General features: G+C 37.1%; 1 long non-coding RNA gene across 1 annotated transcript in view; it reads right to left on the reverse strand.

Moving 5' to 3' along the window:
• Window positions 1–19,332, reverse strand: part of LOC108638790 — a 70,610-nt gene extending 51,278 nt beyond the window's left edge. The window contains exon 1 of the long non-coding RNA XR_001920068.1: window positions 19,282–19,332. This is a non-coding gene — a long non-coding RNA (uncharacterized LOC108638790). The remainder of the gene's footprint in view (window positions 1–19,281) is intronic.
• Between the last annotated feature and the right edge of the window lie 714 nt (window positions 19,333–20,046).

Below are 20,046 nucleotides of genomic sequence, written 5' to 3' on the forward strand. Positions count from 1 at the left end.
TAATAGTTTTGAAAACACTTGTGCTTTCTCTGAAACACTGAGTACAGCTGTGTGCTACCTACCTCAGTAACTACTGACCTCAATAGAAAATTACCATGGCTCATTTCAGAGGGAACACCTCGCCAGATTTGGGTTTGTACCATCTCTGGACAATGAAGTGTGAAGGCTTCCTTTTTGTCATGCACCTCATTGGACGACACAAATAGCAAGCTTTAGGCACAGTTCTTGCACCAGGACTCATTATCTCTGCTTCTGGAAAACCTGTTTATGTCATTTGGGTCTATGGAAATGTGAAGGAATATGTACTCAGACAGAGGTCTGCAGATGAGGCCAAGATCGCAGGTATATCATAACTGTGGTATGAGCTTTATAAAAATCTCTGCAGTGTGAGGAAGAAAAATCTAAATATTGATTGCAAGGTTTGATCAGTTGCATTTTTCAGATGAAATTTCAATCTGATTTGTCATGTTATTGATTTCTTTTTCTTGCTCTTTGAGTAATTATTTTCAGTTATTCTTAGCTGATTGCCTCACTTTGAACTAGTATCAGATATCAGATTTAGGAGTTTTTATTTAAATGTGAGAAAATATTCAATTTAAGAAGGATTATAAAGTCAGATCTGAAAGAGAAGGCTGGTATATATCCTTCTGGGGAAAAAGAAAACAGAAGCACTTTCTACTTCCCAGTATGGCAAGTAAGGCCATTCAAAAGTGTGAGAAAAGTAGAACATGTTTTATTATGTTCAAAGGTGCAAGATAGCTTATCAAGTCTTTAATTCATCACAAGCTTTACAGTGCTATTTACCTAGATATTATTTCCAAATATATCCAGAACATTTGTAAATATGTAATGACATATCTTTATTGCAGTAGGTGTTCTGCATGATTCAGCAGGATATTGAGTAGTATATTCAAAGTTTGCAGTTATATCAGTAACGGTTTGTAAATCTGAACAAATGACATACTGAAATAAGATAACTTTCTCTCCTTAATATCTTCATAATCTGTTTCTATTTTTTTTGTTCTTTCTTAAAAAGAGGGCATAGATAAGGTTAAATGCCTCCCGATTAAGATGGACTTGTTCTGAAATCTGTGTCTATTGCCTCTTATGCCATAGCACACCTACAGGAGCCTTGCTCCATATTCTCTACATCTCCCCTAGAGGTGACTAAAGACAACAGTAAGGTCTCCTCTTGCCCTCTCTTCTTAAGGCTGAACAGATGAAATTCCCAGTGTTTGTATCAAAAACCTCAGCTCCCTAAATAATTTGACTTTAGAACTCTTCAGGGTTATGAGGACAAAATATGATAAAGTTATATTTCAGGGTGACATAACTGGGATTTCTTAAATGATGTTACAGAAACTGATAAACACGATTGTGTTAGGAGAATTGAAGAAAAAAACTTGTATTATGCTCCTCTGATTAATTACAGAACTGGGAAAAATAGCAGTTTAAAAGAGATTTAAGATATTTGCTTGCACAAGCATTACTCAAAGCTAGCTTTATTTTTTAAGTATGCAATTTTTCTGTCAGTCTATAATGTGGTACTGTGACTGGGTAATACATCTTCAGGCTTTACAGACTCTTGGCATGACATGGTCCTTGAGACAGTAGATCTTAATAGATCCTTCTGCATTAATCCTGACTAATGAGCAGATGAATAGTTAATTAAAAATGCTCCACACAGACTTAGTCAACCATTGCAGCTTCTCTGTGTTTTGTACTTTCTCATAGATGAACAGAACTTGCATTTTTTCCATTAGATCATGATGGTTCAAAAAGCTCCATTACAGTTTGCCAGATAGCTGATGTATGAACTAAACAGTATTTAAATATTTCCTGATTTGATTTACTCAGTAGTATATGATCTCCTATACCTTCACTAAAACCATATAGTAAAAGAGCCATTATGTCATTTCTTTAGTGACTGATCTAGCAGATCATTAAGAAGCTTTTCATTCTCTAGGAATTAGGCTTTAAGGGCTTGATTTTTTTCTAGTGTTCTGGCTGCTGGTGCTCTGCACAGGGGGAAGCCGTTTGACATGGACAGTGCAATATGTACAGCATGAAACCACAGGCAGCAACCCATATCAAGTTAAAATTAGGTCTTTTCTGTCTAAGGAGAATCCCATTTTTACCTCCTGAGTTATACATTCACCAGCTTCTGATGATACAGCACATTTTAAAAGTGCTAGCAGATGTAAAAGGATGCAAAATGACAGGAGTTTTGAGTCATACCAAGGAAAGTAGCCCTTCCCTCTTTATTGAACTCTTAATAAGGTTCACTGGTGGGTAAAACTTCTGCTAATGACCCATGGAAAACAAGGAAAGAAACAGTTGTAATAGCCCAGGCCCAGAGCTATGAGCTTACCCAGGAGTTTTACTTTTAAAAATATACAAGGCTCCAAAAATTTGCCCACCGAATGTTTTGAAGAGCCATCAGTTCTTTAATACCTTGAGGTAGCATAAGGAGAGGATGCTGCACGCATTTTCTCAGAAGATACTTTTACTGATAATTTTGGAAAATATGGGAGAAAATAAGAGATCTTGGCAAAAGTTTAAATGGATAACATACAACCAAAACAAAGCACTCCACAAAGCTCTAACTTGGCACATGCTAACCCATAAAACCTAGCAAACTCCAACCCACTCAGTTTTAAGTTACCCAAAATATTAAGAAAAGAGATTAAGAGAAGAATAAGAGAAAAATAGCTACCACCAGAGTATCCTGTGCAAGTCCAGCTTTCACAAAGTGGAGGTAAGTATCAAGAGAAATGGAGAGCCATGTGCTGCTGTTTTTATGTGCTCTGTCCCCCTGTGACCACCCTCCCTGGCGGGACATCTGGCTCACTGGCCCTTCTGTGGCTCCGGGCCGGAGTGAGAGGTGGTGTAGCCATTCAGAGGCTGGGTTAGGGGTCCCAGGGAGTGTGGTGTGGGCAGTGCTCCCAGGCTGCCTTTCACCGACAGCTGCTCTGGGGCTGCCCCATGAGGCTGAGGAGACTGCCATGTGGGATACAGCCTGACCTCACCTCCGTGGGATTCAACCTGACCTTTCCCCCTGGACAAACACACACTACAGTTAGTTCCAACCCAATAATTAAATAATCCAGTATCTCACAACAGCAAAAGTAGTGTGACAGGTCTCAGACCTACAGAATTCGGATTCAATCACATGAGGATCTCAGTCATTCTAAGACTAATTTTTTGCAATTTAGTATTTAAGACATTTAGTCTTCAGTAGCAAAGGAATGGTCAAGTCTTCAGAGAGGAATAGACCAGACTTATATTTTCCTTTAGAGAAATCCACTGTGCTTAAGGAATAATTGTTGCTCTGATGAGCAATGATTCCATCTTGTTTCATTTAGCCAAAAACACCTTGTCCTTTCTCCAGCTAGGCAATTTTAGGCTACATCTTTAAAAGACAAGATAGTTTAAGAGATTTTTCTCTAGCCTTTGAAGTTGCTGTGCATAAATGCTGTACACAAACAATACATCTGTGAGAAATAAAGCAATGTTTTGCGGAAGCCAGAGTGACTGTGTGTGTGGGGGGAAGGCTAACCCTTGTTTCTTGCTTGTTGTTTAGATGTGGTTCAGACTATTCCTTGCGAAGTTGTTAAGAACCAATATGAAAGACTATGCTAAAGACTTGCCAAAAAAAGGTAGAGGATGAAGAGGGAGAGAATGTGAGTCCCCGAGTACTCAGTCAATGGGAAAGGGGACAGGGACCACCCCCCGCCGGGGCAGGAGATTAAAGGTCGCCCATTTTGATGTGTGGGTGTGTCTCCCTGGAGAGACACACCCGACTTAGCTGATTCGTTTAATAAAGTAGTTTTGCATCAATGACTTTGTCCCCTCTCAAATTTATCAAGAACTGAGTATTTCTCACACATCCAAGCGAGGATTATTGTTATTTTGGAACTACCAATATTATATTACAAAAATTGCATCAAGCCAGTATTGTTGGTCAAGCCAGTGACTTTGGATCAGATCATTTGCCATGATAGTGCAAGTTGCCATTTGCTAAACGTAATGATCAATTTCAGTGTTCATAGTTTTGAACAAAAATTCAACAAAACCTTTTTACCTTCAAGATCTTGTATGGCTAGAAACAAATACCAGGTTCTCAAAGGAAACTAAAAGAAATTACAAGGAGGATGACTAAGAAAAAACATGCCCATTTCAGAAAATTCTTTATATAAAACATTGCTTAGATCAAGTATGTACCTTAAGTGCCAAAATTTACTTCCCTTTTGGTTTAAAAATGTGTTCTGTCTAATATAATGATATTTTGTGGAATCTTTTTCTATAGTTCAGATGCTTCTCAGTGGAATCAAATGCACTGGTTAGATTAAGTCAGAGTTTCTTGAGAGAGGTTTGTTCAATTGTAAAAAGTAACATTGTAGACAGAATTACCAAACCAGTAGAAATTAGGAAGAAATGAGTCATGGTCATTAACTTGCTTTAGAACTCTCATGTGTCAGAACCTAAATGTTACTCCTTGATAAATTTACCGAAAGTATAATATTGTACATGCAGTTAATAGCAACAAATGCTCTATTAGTAAAGCAGAACATTTATAAATATGATAAAGTTAATACTCAAGAGAGCCAAACGCTTGCTAGGACTGACTGTTGTACTACTTAGATGTCCAAATCTAAGGCACCTATGCAGTTACATTCTACTTTATTTTGCAACTCATTAGAAAAAAAAGCAAAAGCATGTCTTACCAGCAAGAGGTATTATCTTCCTTCCAGTAATAAAAAAAATGGCACACTGGAAAACTACAGGGACACTGACCAAAGAGCAATAAAGAAAAATCAGGAGAACTGAAACATTAATGATATCCTTCTGCCAAAGCTTGTAAAAATGTGCTAAAACTTTGAGTATTCATGAACATGGCAGCTTGAGATTTACCTCATCTCATCAACTCCCTGGGCTAAGTTTTCATTTACCCAATATTTTTCCCAGATGGGATCTCTATAGGATTATGAGAGAGAAGAGGGAAAGACATACATTCCTTAGCCAAGACATAATTAAACAGAGTTATCAAGGCCAGACCTCTGACTGGGCTGTGAAATCTACTGCCAGATGTTGCAGATACATCTGTCTAAGTACTAACAGGATCACTTTTATCATAATATCTAAGCATTTCACAAATATTAATGGATTTTCTCTCTGGAAGAGGACTATTTTTTCATACTACCATAGTATAGGACTGAGCTGGACGAATAATAGCAACAAAGTGGGTATTTTTTGAGTTTTGCATTTTGCTTTTTACCATTTTTTATCTGCCTTTTTTTTGTACATGGGGCAAAAACACCTTAAACTCTATGAAGCTTGAAAATCTATGGACATCTAGTTGATTCCACATAGCAGACTCTTTCCTCCATTTTTCTGTAGCTGTTGAATAATAGAGCATTGACAAATGGTGTAATATTTACTGATCATTCACCTCAATATATTTTTAGTTCTACTAGTCTTACATAGTGTAGTGGTAGCAACTGTGGCCTAAAGACTGAAAAACTAAAAGACAATTATTAAGGATCTTATATACACACATACATACATATATATATTTACAAGTATAAACCAAAAATATTAACAATAATTAAATGTGCATTAAAAATTGAGTGTGTATGTGAATATATATTTTTATATAATGTAAAATGTGAGCATATGTATATCTAATTACACACATAGGTACCTTATATTTCATCTACTTCATAACACATGGGAGTTGTCTCATGTTTTTTGAATAGTTTGGGTTGTCCATCCTGAACTTCCTGCACTACATTGAACATGATGTGTGTGAGAGAGAAAATTCTGCTTCTTGCATTACTTTGGCTTTTATATATTGCTGTGGGTTATCATCCTCACTGTGCACAGGGACAGAGATAATGGAAAAGGAAAAATGGGGAAGTAGCATCAAATCCTATACTTTGTGTTAGAAAACTGCACTCTTCTCTGCAAAGATCCAAGCAGGCTTTCCTCAGACCTCCCAGACCAGTGAAGAAGAGCTTGTATGCGCATATGAGAGTAAAAGTGGGACACTTCCTTCAGGTTTGGCATTTAAATAACCAGTAACTGAAATACCACCTGTAAGAGATCACTAAATATAAACATCCAGGTGCTGCAACAAAATGCAAAAACATTTGTTTAAATATCTGCGACACTGCCAGCTTCTGATGTCCAGAAGATAGGTGCATATTCATGCGTTTACAAAGTAAAATGGACTTGGTCAGACTGCACCTCAGACATGAAAGCCTTCTGCAAGGACTACCAAGGGAACCCAAACAGCTGTATAGACAGGGCACAAGTTGTCTTTGAAAGCTAAAGAGGAGGGGTAGAGAAACTTCCCTAACTCAGTCAAATCTGAATTATAAACCATTTGAGGGGGAGTCAGGGCACCCTTCTGCTCCCCTTGGGGGACACACGCTGAGCCAGTCCCAGAGTCTGCCACGCATGTGCTGAGGTCAGCTGCTTGATGGATGTGCTGACTTGGGATGTCTCCCCACTGACAGCCTTGGCAGCTGTCAATCTCTGCCAGGTCTCATCCTCTACACTCTGAGCAGGGAAGGTCAGTTACAGAATATGAAGACTAGCTAAAATATATTAATCCATTATGTGTTTTCCAAAGTGTTGCTTGCCAAATGCGATGATGGCATCACATATATCGCATACAGGCACCCGATTGAGCTGGCATTTCTGCTGCTGGCTGAAGGTGGAAGTTCGCATGTGAATTAATGATGCTACACAAATACTTTTGTTTTAATAAAATTGCTACAGCTGCATAGAGTGTTAGGATGAATTTTTGAAGAATATTCTAGATAAATTACAGTCTGTTATTAATAATTTGTTAGATGTACACTGTATGTAACTGTACACATAGACATTATATTCCTGATGAGCTTTGTATTTTATGACTCTGTTCTTATTGGTAAAATAATACATTTACTTTTCTGATCCTGTACCAAGAGTTTGAGAACTTGCTGGAACTTGCTGGAACTTGAGAGATTATTGAGAATAAGAGGTTTCTTTTTGCATTTGAGCACAAGTTTTCCCTTACATTATATTTTTAACTTTTAAGTGCCTTTTTTTTTTAATTCACTTTAGAAGATGAATTAGTTTCTGGCCAGGAAATATATTTACAGTTGCTAAGCATTTCCCTAACATGTGAAAAAAAACCCTGTTTTGGGTCCATTTAGCTGTCAGTAAGCTCTGATGCTGTCACCAGAATAATATTGATATACTTGTGATATTTATATATTTGAAAAGTATATGTTCTTTGGATTTTGTGGCTTTTTAAAATATGCTTCCCAAGATTAGTTAAGTGTTTTCTGTGATGATATATAATACAATTGATGCTATGAAGTACTTTACCAGGCCCTTTGGGGACTCACAAGGACTTTAAGCACCAGTATTTTCTGACCATGCACTACCTCTGGGCTCACTCCTCTTTTCAAATCAGAAGAGGGAAAACAACCCATACAGAACTTCATGTGCTGGGAATTACATTAAAACCATGTTCATTGTACTCTTGGAGGCAGAGGTAAAATTTTGTTTGGTGCGTGCAGAGTTAGTTGCCAATTATTTATTTAAAACTTGTAATTAGTGCCAGAGAGGTTTAAGGTCTCAACTACATTCCCTGGCAAAGCAAACACATAAAACAAAATAAGTGTGATTTGAAGTATATTCAGTGCCTTGGAGGGAAATATGCCCTAGTTTAGTCCTCATCTTTGATTCCCAAAGCTGTTCAATTCCAAGAGGAACAGAAGATTGCCCACATATCAGGCTGTTAACTGTCCTTTAGGTATTCAAGTTATTTACTCATGAAAGAATTCATAAATTCCTCATTATTGCCAATATTTTAGGCCCTGTGTTAGATCTAACTCTCCACTGTGATGCAATGGCTTTGACCTGCTGGAAGCCAAATCAACTCCATCAGGTTTCTGGAGCAATGCACTGGAAGATTTGAATTGCTCACAAATATTTCTTTACCCAGAGAGAGTGACCCAAACTCAGCAGTACAGATTAGTTTCAAAAAAATACATACAGTACTTAATTGTTTACTTCTTAACATCCTCTTCATTTTTGTGCAGAGATAACTCAGACAAATCAGGGGTTTCACTAATATTTTCTTCATTCAAAAAACTTCAAGATGGGATTCAAAAAGCATTTTATTAGCTAAATTAGGCTTTGCCAGGGACACATTACTTACAGATTATTCTTCTGCACAGTCAATAATGGGACTTTTATTATGTTCCTTGGGAAACTTTATAACAGGTTAGTGAATTTTATCGTTAACAAACTTGTTCTGCTTGTCAAGATTACTTTTTTCTCTGCATAGCTTCACTCTGTTGCACTTAGTTGTATCTTCCTGCATTTTAGTAAACAATTTTTTCTATGCTTTATAAATATTTCTAAAAAATCACTTAGAAATCCTTTTCAAAATAGTTTAAAATATTTAAATAAAACACATGGGTCTCAAGCACTCATTTTCACATCTCTTAGCCATGTGTTTTCATAAAATTTTCTGTATTAAACAGATCTGCTACTCACTGAATATGTTCTATTCTCCTTTTTAAATTGCTTCATCTTTGCAGATAGAAGACACATTAATTTCAGTTCAGAGCAGTCATCAATAAAAAGTATTATTCTTATGAAGTTCCTTTTATCTGTGTATCCCAGAGTTTATGATAAATATTACACAATCAATTCCTTCTCTGCCTCACTGGCAAAGGTGTGTAATGTTTCACTGGTAAAGCTGGAAAATGAAGCATCCCTTAGGACTACAAGGTTCAGCTCTGACTTGAAGTTCCTCAATTCAAAACTCCTTCAAAATCAGGTCGCATGGTTTTCAAGCTGGATATTCAAAAAATGCAGGCCAAGGAAAAGAAATTTACAATTTAGTTGCATTTATCTTCTTTGATCCCACATATAAAATCAGGTAGGCACATGCTTACACTTAAAAAAGTTTTATAACCCCTTGACTTCAACAGGACATAATCACATAAACATATTCATGAAGTAAAAGTACATTAGAACCATAGAATCATTTAGATTGGAGATGAGCTCTAAGATCATGGAGTCCAGCCACTAAGCCAGCACTGCCAAGCCCCCAACTAAACCATGTCCCTAAGTGCCACATGTACACATCTTTTAAATACCTCCAGAAATGGTGACTCAACCAGCTCCTGATTGCATAGATACCTAGTGTCCTAACTGGGAACATACTTACCAAGTCACACATTACTGCCATTTGAATAAAATTATAACATTGCTAGTTCACAGAAATATTGGTGTCCCTTCTTTTCTGGTATTAGATAGGAATTGGAAGAGACCAAAAACAATGCCCAGAAGACCCATTACAAGTGTGTCTTTTCATTCATGACATCAGTGACCCAGAAGTCTGAAAACAAGCATTTAAAACAAAGTAGTCAAGGTTAACTACATCAATCCTTGGTGAATGACAAGCACTTATTTTAAGAGATATCCCTTAATTCATTTAGGTGTGGTAGGGGTATAACAAGGGCTAAGTAAGCAACATCTGCAAAACTTTGTGGGTGTTGCTTACTTTCACTGCAATTGACTTTTGACAATATAAATAAAAAACATAAAAATGACAAATCATTTTCCTAGTTGTCCTGAAGAATTAAACAACCAAAATGCAAAGTCCTGCCCTGAGCTCACAATTCCTGCAATTGCTTCCCCATTCCAACAGAGCCCTGTCTGCAGGGGAGTGGCTAGAGGCCACCTCCTACGTGTTCATTCATTAGGTCACAGGCTCATATGTTGCATGGTTTTGACTGTGGGCCATCCTTAAGAAGCCTTAGCTACACTGTGATGATGACTTGTTCTGAGACATTTGTGACAGAGGCAGGGCTTTACAAGTGAATTCAAGTAACAGCAGTTATGCAGTACGTTTAAAACCAGAAGACATTAGAAGATGTGTTTGCAGAAACAGTATAGATATGCTATCAGCTGCTACAGAAATGGAAGAAGACAATTTTGAGACACATTTCCAGAACAGCCGCTAGCATCCTGCACAGTAAACTATTTGTTATCTAAAGATTATTTTGTCCCATGGATTTATCACAGGCTGAATACTGGCTTTAAGGGTATTTAGTGTCTACTGGTCTGTTCCATATACATATAGAGTAGTCAGTGAGCATGTTCCTAAGCAGCATTTAAACATTGTTTATATGTTTTTAATTGACTAAATTACAGCCCGGGTACATGGCTTACAGCCATGACAGCAATCTGAGGAAACAGTCCTTCAACAAATCAAAATGCAACCTGCTAGCTATCTCATAAAGATAGGGCTACCTGCTCCTTTATTCATTTCATGCCTCTGAAGACACTATTAGAAAAACATTATTCCTCCCTTTTTGTAGATGTGCACAGCAGAAGTCAAACAAGACCTGAGCTAACTTTTTCATTCTTAAACCAACTGAAACACAGAAACAGGCAAAACCTGTTAACGGGCTGGTATCATAAAACCTTCAACTTGACAGGACAACACAAATAACAGGAACCAAAGATGCCGTCTTTAGAAAGCAGATGGAAAAGACTGTCTTTTAAATATGCCTTTACACTTTGTTCACTTCATCTCTTCGTTTTCCTAAATCATATCTGGACATGTGCCCTCATATTATTTGTTCATTTTAATTCTGTATTAACCTTGTTAAAATGATCCATTATTATTTTAATAGCTTAACCTTGCAGGTGTTTTAACACATATAACATATAACCTTATTTTTATTGTCTATTTCCTAATTAATAGAAAGTAAAATTACCCTTTCTGGGTAAAAATCTATGTGTACAGTCTTACTGACAATTCATTCCCTTCTGCCACGCAGCAAAACTTCTAATTAACCAGGCCTCTCAGGGGCCTGGTTAACTTCTACTTGCACAGCTATATTGCTGAAAACTGTAATATGGTCAACAACTCCCTAAAAAGAAGAGGCTTTGCACTTTCTGGAATGAGAGAAGAAATGGTTTTGCATGGATCAGTAAAGATAGCAATAATTGCCATAAGGCTTACTGCAATTTATGCAGAGGAAGTCTCTCAATTGCTCATAGTGGACTGTCAGATGTGAGACAGCATGCAAATGGAGCAGATCATAAAAATAATTTCTAGCCTGAATTCTTAGAATGAAAATCTTGAAACCTTCCTTTATTGCTAAGAAAAGTAGGAATAGAGAAAACAATGTGATTGCTGGAAATGTAACAGAAGTGCATATTGTATTATTCATACTCTTTTACAGAGCTACAACAAGCTAAATAATACTGTTTCCCAAGATTTATGCACAGCTATATCTTGGTAGAACAAAAGGTTCATAAATTGCCAGCAGTGTATTAGTCTTCTTTCAGTTTAGGAACAATTAAAGTCTTGGTTGAAAGGGTATATCTTTTCCTGTGGACACTGGTGCCTTAAGCCATGGAAATACAGAAAAGTGTCTGATAGTTTGTTGGTTACTATATAGTTAAAAACTAAATAAAGCATTGTCTGTTTGATTAATTTCAAGACAGCAATGAAAATATGTTAGGAATATTTGGAAAAGTAAAAAATATACTGAAATAATATAGTTTGAACTTTGACAGTTATGGTAGCTGCTATCATATCACTTTTGCAAAGCAGTGAATACTTGCTGACAGGTAATTGTGTAGCTCTTTTACTGTGCACCTCAGCAGAGTATGGTATATATGATATTTAATACAGCGTTTCAAACACTCTCAGTCATTTTGTGTCACCTTCCCAGTGGCATTCAGTTTTCCAAGACATGGTTCACTTAGGTAATTTTGAACAAGTAGAAGTACTGCAGCATATCTTCCCAAAATGGTTACCTCCTACTTGGCACTTGAAAAGATCTTAGAATGTTTTTTAACTACCAATAATTATCTATGTGCATTAGATGTAGGACTGATCTCACCTAAGTTAAATGGTATGAAATCATACAATTTCTGATCTAAACTAGTTATCTTGTGCAAATATCTTAGGAAAACGTCATCTTTCAAAGAGCATTTCATCCCTCATGCTTAGAGAGTACCTAAAAATGGGTTTGAAGAGGAAAGAAAAACACTAAGGAGTAAGGATTGTGTTGGTGTGAAGTTCTAACATTTCCTGATATTGATCTGTGATAGTTTTACAGCATTTCTGAACATTTTCCTCAGCCACGTTATGAGCTTCTCAGAATCTTACTTAAGTCAAAACAAGAGCCTAATTTCTTTGTGAATGCAGCATAGTCTGCTCTCACAAGTCTATAAACTCAGCATCTTGCTTAAGGACTCATGATTTTGAAATGTCAACAATATAAAGGCTGGATGGACCGACTGCAGATATTCTAGACATCTCTAGGAGGACCTCACTGAGATATCTAAACATGATGATAAAAGGCAGGTGTCTCCAGTTCCCCAGGTTCTTATAATGGTCTGCTATTGAGGGTGAATGAGAAAATGCTGACTGTAAAAAAAAAGAGGAGATCCAAACTGTATACCTGCCAGTGACCTGTCTACCTTTTTTTTTTTAACCTACATTACTGAGTGATAGTAGACATCCCTCTTTCTTTTTTTCTTAGGAAAATACATTGCTGCTTCACCTGTTCCTCATCTTGTTTTACTTTACTTATCTTTAGGAATTATGTCTTGGAGGGATTTTCTGTGTTATTCAGTTCTTGACTGCTGAAGATCAGTGGCTTTTACATTTGCCTGTCAATGGCAGATGTTTTTGTAATCTCATGTTCCGTGCTCAGAGTGCTGGACGTTACAGTCTTGACATTTGGCCTGAGATTGAGGATTTACTATTAGTATTTCCCCAGGAAACTGACACTTGATGGGCAGGTTACATAATCCATGCTTGGATACGTTTCTTAGTGAATTGATCTCCATTTCAAATTGACATGGGCAAAGACACAAATGTAGTAGATCACCATCTATTCCTCACCCATGGTGTATTTTAATAAAATGCAACATGCATCACAGTGTAAGCTATGAAGCATATAAATCTACAACATGCAGTTTGAAACTTGCTTACAAAATACCATGAATGCCTTCCACATTTCCCTAGTGTTTGTTTACTTATGCAGAAAGTCTAGAAAAATATTTTGATGTATTGCATGCCATAATTTTTTACATTACTCAAAATGTTCCAAAAGACTTTTAGTGAAAGTTAACCCACATCAATCATGACCTTGGCATGAAAAATTACTGCCAACCTTTAAATAAAAAAAAAGAGAAGGAACAAGCATTCTAATAGTCCTGGCTGGCACTGAATTGTTGAAAACATTTAAAGTGTTATGCACATATTCTGTCTACACCGGAATAATATAAAAGGAAGCCAATCATTTATTACCTTGGCAAACATAATTAAAGATCTTTTATCTTTTCAACTTATAGGATGCCAGAATGTGCACTGTATATAGTAGAATTATATTTAGTAACCATTGTATTAGTAACTATAGTAACTCTTTCTACTTTAGATTAACATAGATTCCAATGAATTCCCAGGGAGTTTTTCAAAGTTAGTGAAAATATGCATTCAGTCTATGACTTTGCACCATATGTTGTCCCTTCCCTATTGTATTTCCCCTATTGTATTGTTATCCAAACAAAAGGTGATAGTAGACTAAGCAGGTTGACCTGATTTTCTGGTATTCTTCCTATGAAGGAACAACAAGGAACTACATGCCAAGATCTGGTTGTCTCACTGACTCTGAATACAGAAATCTTTTTATCGAGGAAGCACAAACAGCATTGTTTCCAGCTCTGTGCCAAAGATTCGATAGTGTGCCTACCAAAGTGGCATATGTCCTGTAACTTCTCCAAGAAAAGTAAACTTAATCAAAAGTCTAAGACTTACATCATCGTGTCGAATTCCCTGTAGCTGTTGTTGCCTACAGATCCAGGGAGAAAAAACTCTCAACAGGCCAACTTATTATAGATAAGATAATAGAGAAGCTCTTTTAATGAAGGCCTTGTGGCCATGGAATACAAAAGGTGTGTGCCCAAGTACAGAATTCTTACACTTTTATATCTTTACTAATTATCATATCTAATGGGGACATCCAGTCCTAAGACCCCCTTTTCCCTGGTACCACTCTCAGAACTGCCCCTCTGGAGTCCCTCCAGTGGTCTTGGGCCTTCTATCTTGTCTACCATATCTCTTGTTATTCTGGTCCAGGTGCACACCCCAATGGAATCCAACAGAATGTTCTTGCTAAATATCTATTGCCTTGAACAGACAGTTAAAAGATGGTTAAATCAAAGCTTCAGGAATGTGACACACAAACTGTGAGAAAGTCTAGTGGTCTAAAGTGAAGGAAAACTCCAGTAGCATTAAAATCTACAAAAAGCTAAAAATCTTAAAAATTCTAAGGCATCACTTTGGAGAGTTTTGGTCAATCTGATGTACTTGGACACAGAATTAAATATGATTCAAATGAGGAAATACTTCTTTTGTCTGTTATTATGGAAAACTTCAGCCTTGAAATATTTTAGCTGTATATTCTTCTAGACTGTATGCTTTATAAAACCTTGTTATTACAAATCCAGCTTATTTCTAAGCCTTGATCCACAAAGCCTCTTTATGTACAGATTCTGATGTTTTTTTGCAACACATCTAAATCATATAATCTAATTTATTCAAAGTTCTGACTGTGGTTTTCAGTCTCTTACAGCATTTCAACAAGTTGTGCAAACTACAAAATTTTATGAAAATATGGCATTTACCTGAGGATATGAAAACTGCTATTCTGCTCCATCTGACTTGTTATTCTACTCTTGCAATGGTCAGAGTCACCTATAAATGTTCTATCACACTTTTAAATCATGCAGTTCTGTATCTCATAGGAAAATAGATGAAGGCAATTTCCTTCTGCTCACAGTGGTAGCTTTATATGCCTAACTTGAACTCTTACTTTCAATGAACTAGAAGCATTTTAACTGAGCTAGTTAAAAAGCATAGAAAAGGCCAGTATTCTTGAAATAGCTACCCCAGGGCAGGAATCAATTGTACTGTTAATTTGAGAAAATCAGTTTCCAGAAAATATGAACAATGATCACAAATAAGAAAATAAATGTAACCAAAAGCTAATGCAATTAATCAAAGAGTTCTTTTCTGTGATGTCTTCTTACTGCCTGAAACAGAAATGTAAATTTAGTATATGTCAGCTGTATTAATGAGAAGCCCAAGATGGAGTTTTTAACTATGAAACTTCAATACAACCAGCAAATTGAAAATGTTAAAGGAAAAAACCTTATAAAGGAGAAGAGGAGATCTGTGTGAACACACATTTCTCCTTGTTTTATTTCTCACCAGCAGTTGCTGGTTCAACTGAATAACAGCTCTTTCCCAGCATTTTAAGGAACTGGTCAGCCTCACAGCCCTATTTGCTGAAGGAAAAGAGAAGACTGGTAGCACAGACACTACCAGTTTTCACTCACTCTTAGGCTTGATCACCTTTGCTTTAAAGAACTCCAAAGCCGCTCATGAGTTTTAGTTTTTTTAATCTGTCTACTTTTTTGGAAGATGTTTGTGCTGGTTTTGATTGGGATTGATATTTTTCCTCATAGAAGCTGGTATGGGGATATGTTTTGCATTTGTACTGAAAACAGTGTTGATAACTCTATAATATATTATTTACATATATATAAAATCTATATTACATATAATATAGAGTTTATATAGGATTGGTTTTTTTTGCTCAGCATTGCTTACACAGACACAAAGCCTTTTTTGCCTCTCACCCCACTCCACCAGCAGGGGGGCTGGGGGAGAGCACAAGGAGCTGGGAGGGGACACAGCCAGAACAGCTGACTACAATTGACACAGGGCACATTCCATACCATAGGGCATCGTGATCTTCATAGAAAGCTGGGCAAAGAAGGAGGAAAGGGGGGACATTCAGAGTGGTGGCATTTCTCTTCTCCAGTCACTGTTCTGAGTGATGGAGCCCTGCTTTCCTGGGATGGCTGAACACCTGCCTGCCTGAGTGAAGGAGTGAATGAATTCCTTGTTTTGCTTTGCTTGTGTGCAGTTTTTGCTTTACGTATTTTCCTGTCCTTATGAGGACATGAGTTTTCTAGCTTTTGCCCTTCCAGTTCTCTCCTTGATCCCACTGGTGGCTGAAGGAGCGAGCAAGTTGGTTTTCAGCTGGGGTTTAACTACGACAGTACTGAAAGAATCTCTTCTCTTCTGCCTGTTTTCAATAATTGCTTTGTAATGGCAAGGAGCACTTCAGGAGAATCTATTGGCCATGTTAGATTATGTCTGACCACTAGACTGATGCTCTGAAGGCTTTAACTCATGGGATCCTGTGCCATAATTTTTCTTCCACTTCATTTACAATATTCTTATTTTTAGAATCAATGTGAGACAGACCCAATTATACTTGAAGTTCAGCAGCATATAATAGGTGTCTGAATTTGACTCTTGAGTTATTTTAATCATCATTTTCACAATTTGACATAATTTACACAATGCTATTTGGTTTTAAACACCTTGGGCTCAAAGTCCCATCTTTTAAAACCATGTATTTTCAAAAAAACCCAAACATAAATTACTTCATTTTATAGTCAAGTACCTCTAATATGTTTATCAAATACAGAGTAACATGTCAGATTGTATTTTTAGTAGCTGTATTATCCATTATTATTTTTTTCTGAATGCTAGGAACAATATTCCAGAGTGAACATGCATTCTTTATATTTGTGGAAATTTGAAAAAGCTGCTGTAAATTTGAGTTTTCCTTTCCTAACTGTATTTTACGTTAATTTCTATCTGTGCTTCATTGCATCTCTCTTGGCTTCTGTCCTTCAAGAGTGATTTCCAGTCTCCTTGCAGATGTGCTCCACTTGACTGAGTCGACAACATTCAAATTGCAAATAAGTGGGGACCTGGAATCTTGGTGTTTTTCTGACAAGTTTTTTCATGTGACCTGTTAGCAATGAGTTTGAATTGTTACAGAATTATTTTGCAAACTCCAAGTACCTGTCTGAAACTCAGTCTCCTAAATCTACCAACCTTTGTCTGGGATTTACTAGAAAGAAGCACCTTCATGTATGCAGGGAAGTAAGTATGATGCCATTATAAGATAACTCTGATGGTTTGGACACTGGTTGGATTTATTTTATTGCATATGCATAAAACAGCTGTGCAGTGCAAATACAGTAGGTCTCTCAGAAATCTCTCAGAAATCTGCAGACACCTGGCCATGCTGCAAGCCTGAATGCTACTATGCACACACAGTGGAGCAAGCCAGGTTAGTGGATGTCAAAAATCCCAGATGTGGATTTGTTGACTGATAAGGAATTACAGGCAGACCACAGCCAGACTCGTGTTACTATGTGTGTTTAATAGCAAACAAACTTGCAATGTCATGATATCACATCATGATGTGACAGCATCATGAGTAAAAATAATCCTACAAAACAAAAAGCATATTTGCAGATGGGTTTTCATCTGGAAGAGGATATGTCCCACTCATATGGTAACTCTGTTTAAATAAATAATAAACACATAATTTCACCAACAAAAAGCCTCACCAAAGTATTGATACTTATGGTGAACTTTAGTTAGACAAGATACTGGGAGCTGGGATAACCCAGAGGAATGAAAATGGCCTTGCCAAGTCGTGCTTAACATAAGCCTTACAGGCACGTTTTACAAGAATGTCCATCCTAAAAATGTTTGTAGCTTAGAGCACCTTTGGATAGATGTAACTTTGAAGGTCTTAACTGAGTCATATCTAGAATTATGACTAAAAAGTCCTTCAAGAGACTAAAATTTCACTGCTTCTTTCAAGTACAGATGTGGGAAGGAAAACAACACCAATGTTATCATCACAGAATGTCATGGCAAATTTTGACTTGCATATGTGTATACAACTACTGTATACATATATCCCATTGATGTCAGGAGCATATCAGAGTTGAGACCTGCTGTGCATATCTGACAGGTATTTTTTTTTTTTTTGCTGGAAAGATTACATAGTATCTAAAAGATAAAAAATAGGGATGAGATTTGGTCATTGTTCCCAGAGCTGTATAATTAGTCTTAAATGTTCTAGTTACAGTCTTGCTGTGGATTTGCATGTGTAACTCCTAGTGATTAAAGCAAAACATGAAGAGCAGAACTAAGCTTTTGCTCTGTGTGGGAAGCAATATATGAAACTGTGCCCACTGAAATCACTGGGAGTATTTTCTTTTCTTTGCTGGGTCAGGATTTTCTCCCATGTCTGGCTAAGTACTTGATAGATTCATTTTCAGAGACTCTATTCCCTCTCCCTTTTCTCCTGGTTAGATAAGATAAAGTATTTTCAAGAAAAAAGTAAAAAGAGAACTAACCCAAATAAATGCAAAACTTTGATATCCTACTTCTCCCTGGCATAAAAGGAGAAAGAGAGGGTTTATGTTCATACTGTAGTCTTTATTCTAAATCCAATGTAAATATAGAATGAAATGTAAATCCGTTGGTTTTTTGTGTGGTGAATTTTACAACATTTTTATTATTGATTCAGCTGTATGCTGGAAAGTGTCTTTCATTAAAAAATCCATAAGCAGTTGAGGAAGGAGTTGAGGTGATCTCTTTGTGTCTGCTAAAGTTTAAACCCCTCTTGTACATAGCCAGATTAAATCCAGGAGTGGAAAAAGTGACGTATACCATGTCCTTCTCTGATGTCCAAGATTTAATGACATGTTTGCCTTTACACTTGTAACTCCTTGGTTACAATTCAGTTGAGTTTTCCCTCACTGTGTCACTGTCTTAAGTATTTTTCACTTTTCTAATGTCAATAGCTCTTCTGTTGAGAGGACTCAACAGGAAGTGGATGCAGGGAGTATGAGCTCTGATGAGATCCTTTAATCCACCCCTAATCCCACTCAATTAAAACTCCATTGATGACAGAAAAATCATTAAGTGCTGAAGAACAGGAAAATGAGTGAAAACAACCCTGCATGAGAAATTAGATGCACAGCTTTTAACAGGGGTGTCCTGCTCCTTCCCCAGCACACCTCCTTTCTGTGCCATCCCTGGCAAACAAAGCCCTTAACTCTTACAGCTGAGCATGTAAAAATGTATAATGTAGTTGGCAGCTTAAGTAATGCAGCTCTCACTGTTCAGGGAGCGTTATGCATAGAATACATAACATCACACTTCCCGCTGCTGGGGGAGCTGAAGTGATCTGGAGGCTTATGTGAAGGGTTCATTCAGTGACTGGCCTCTTCTATAAACACATAGCCCTAGTAAACTGTGCATCCCTGTTCAACCGATGCACTGCTGCTTACCTGTGTATTTCTGTAATTAATTTTCAGGGATGCAGTTTGCAGAGATAGAAGGAAAACTACAAGCGAAAGTAAGGAGAAAAAAAAAAAGAAAAACACCTTCCATCATTCTGTCTATAAATAAGTTTAATAGCATTATTTTCTATTTTCTAATGTAAAAAACAAAGGGTATTTTTTGTTGGATATTTTTACATTTAGCGTGTCCATTTTTCTGCTTTGCATCTTTTGTAATGAAGCAGGAGGAAAAATAAGCCAAGAATGCAACATTTGATGTTATCTTTTCCCTTTGCACAACCCTCTCCTCCAAAACCTTCAGGTGGTTTGTAGGTCGTAGTGAAAGAGGAAGCATAGCAGAGGATGTATGAAGAACTAAGGAGCAGCAGGTCTGAATGACATTTTCCACTGGAAAATCTGGGAACCATATGCTGTAAACCTTGAGTACAGTAATGTGGCTTGAAGCAGCATCAAATCCATTTACTATGCATGAGCCCCCTCTTCCCAGAGTACACGCATGGGTCATGGGGCCAAAAGCAGTACAACAACCAGCTGGACTTCGTTAAAGGTTCTGGTGGTGGCCAGGGGAAAGCCTTTGACAAGTCTTCCTGCAAGTCTATGCTGAGAACCTACAGCATTGCAGTCTTGATTTCTCACGGATTCCCAGTCTTTATTGTCTTCCTTTTTTGGCCTGAAATATCCCTATCTGGAATCTCAGATAATCTCACAGACGTAAGGAGTATATGAGGTAATTCGTAGAAACTTAAGACCCAC

Source organism: Manacus vitellinus, unplaced genomic scaffold, assembly GCF_001715985.3.
Source record: "Manacus vitellinus isolate BGI_N305 unplaced genomic scaffold, ASM171598v3 scaffold_0_pilon, whole genome shotgun sequence".
Taxonomy (NCBI): Eukaryota; Metazoa; Chordata; class Aves; order Passeriformes; family Pipridae; genus Manacus; species Manacus vitellinus.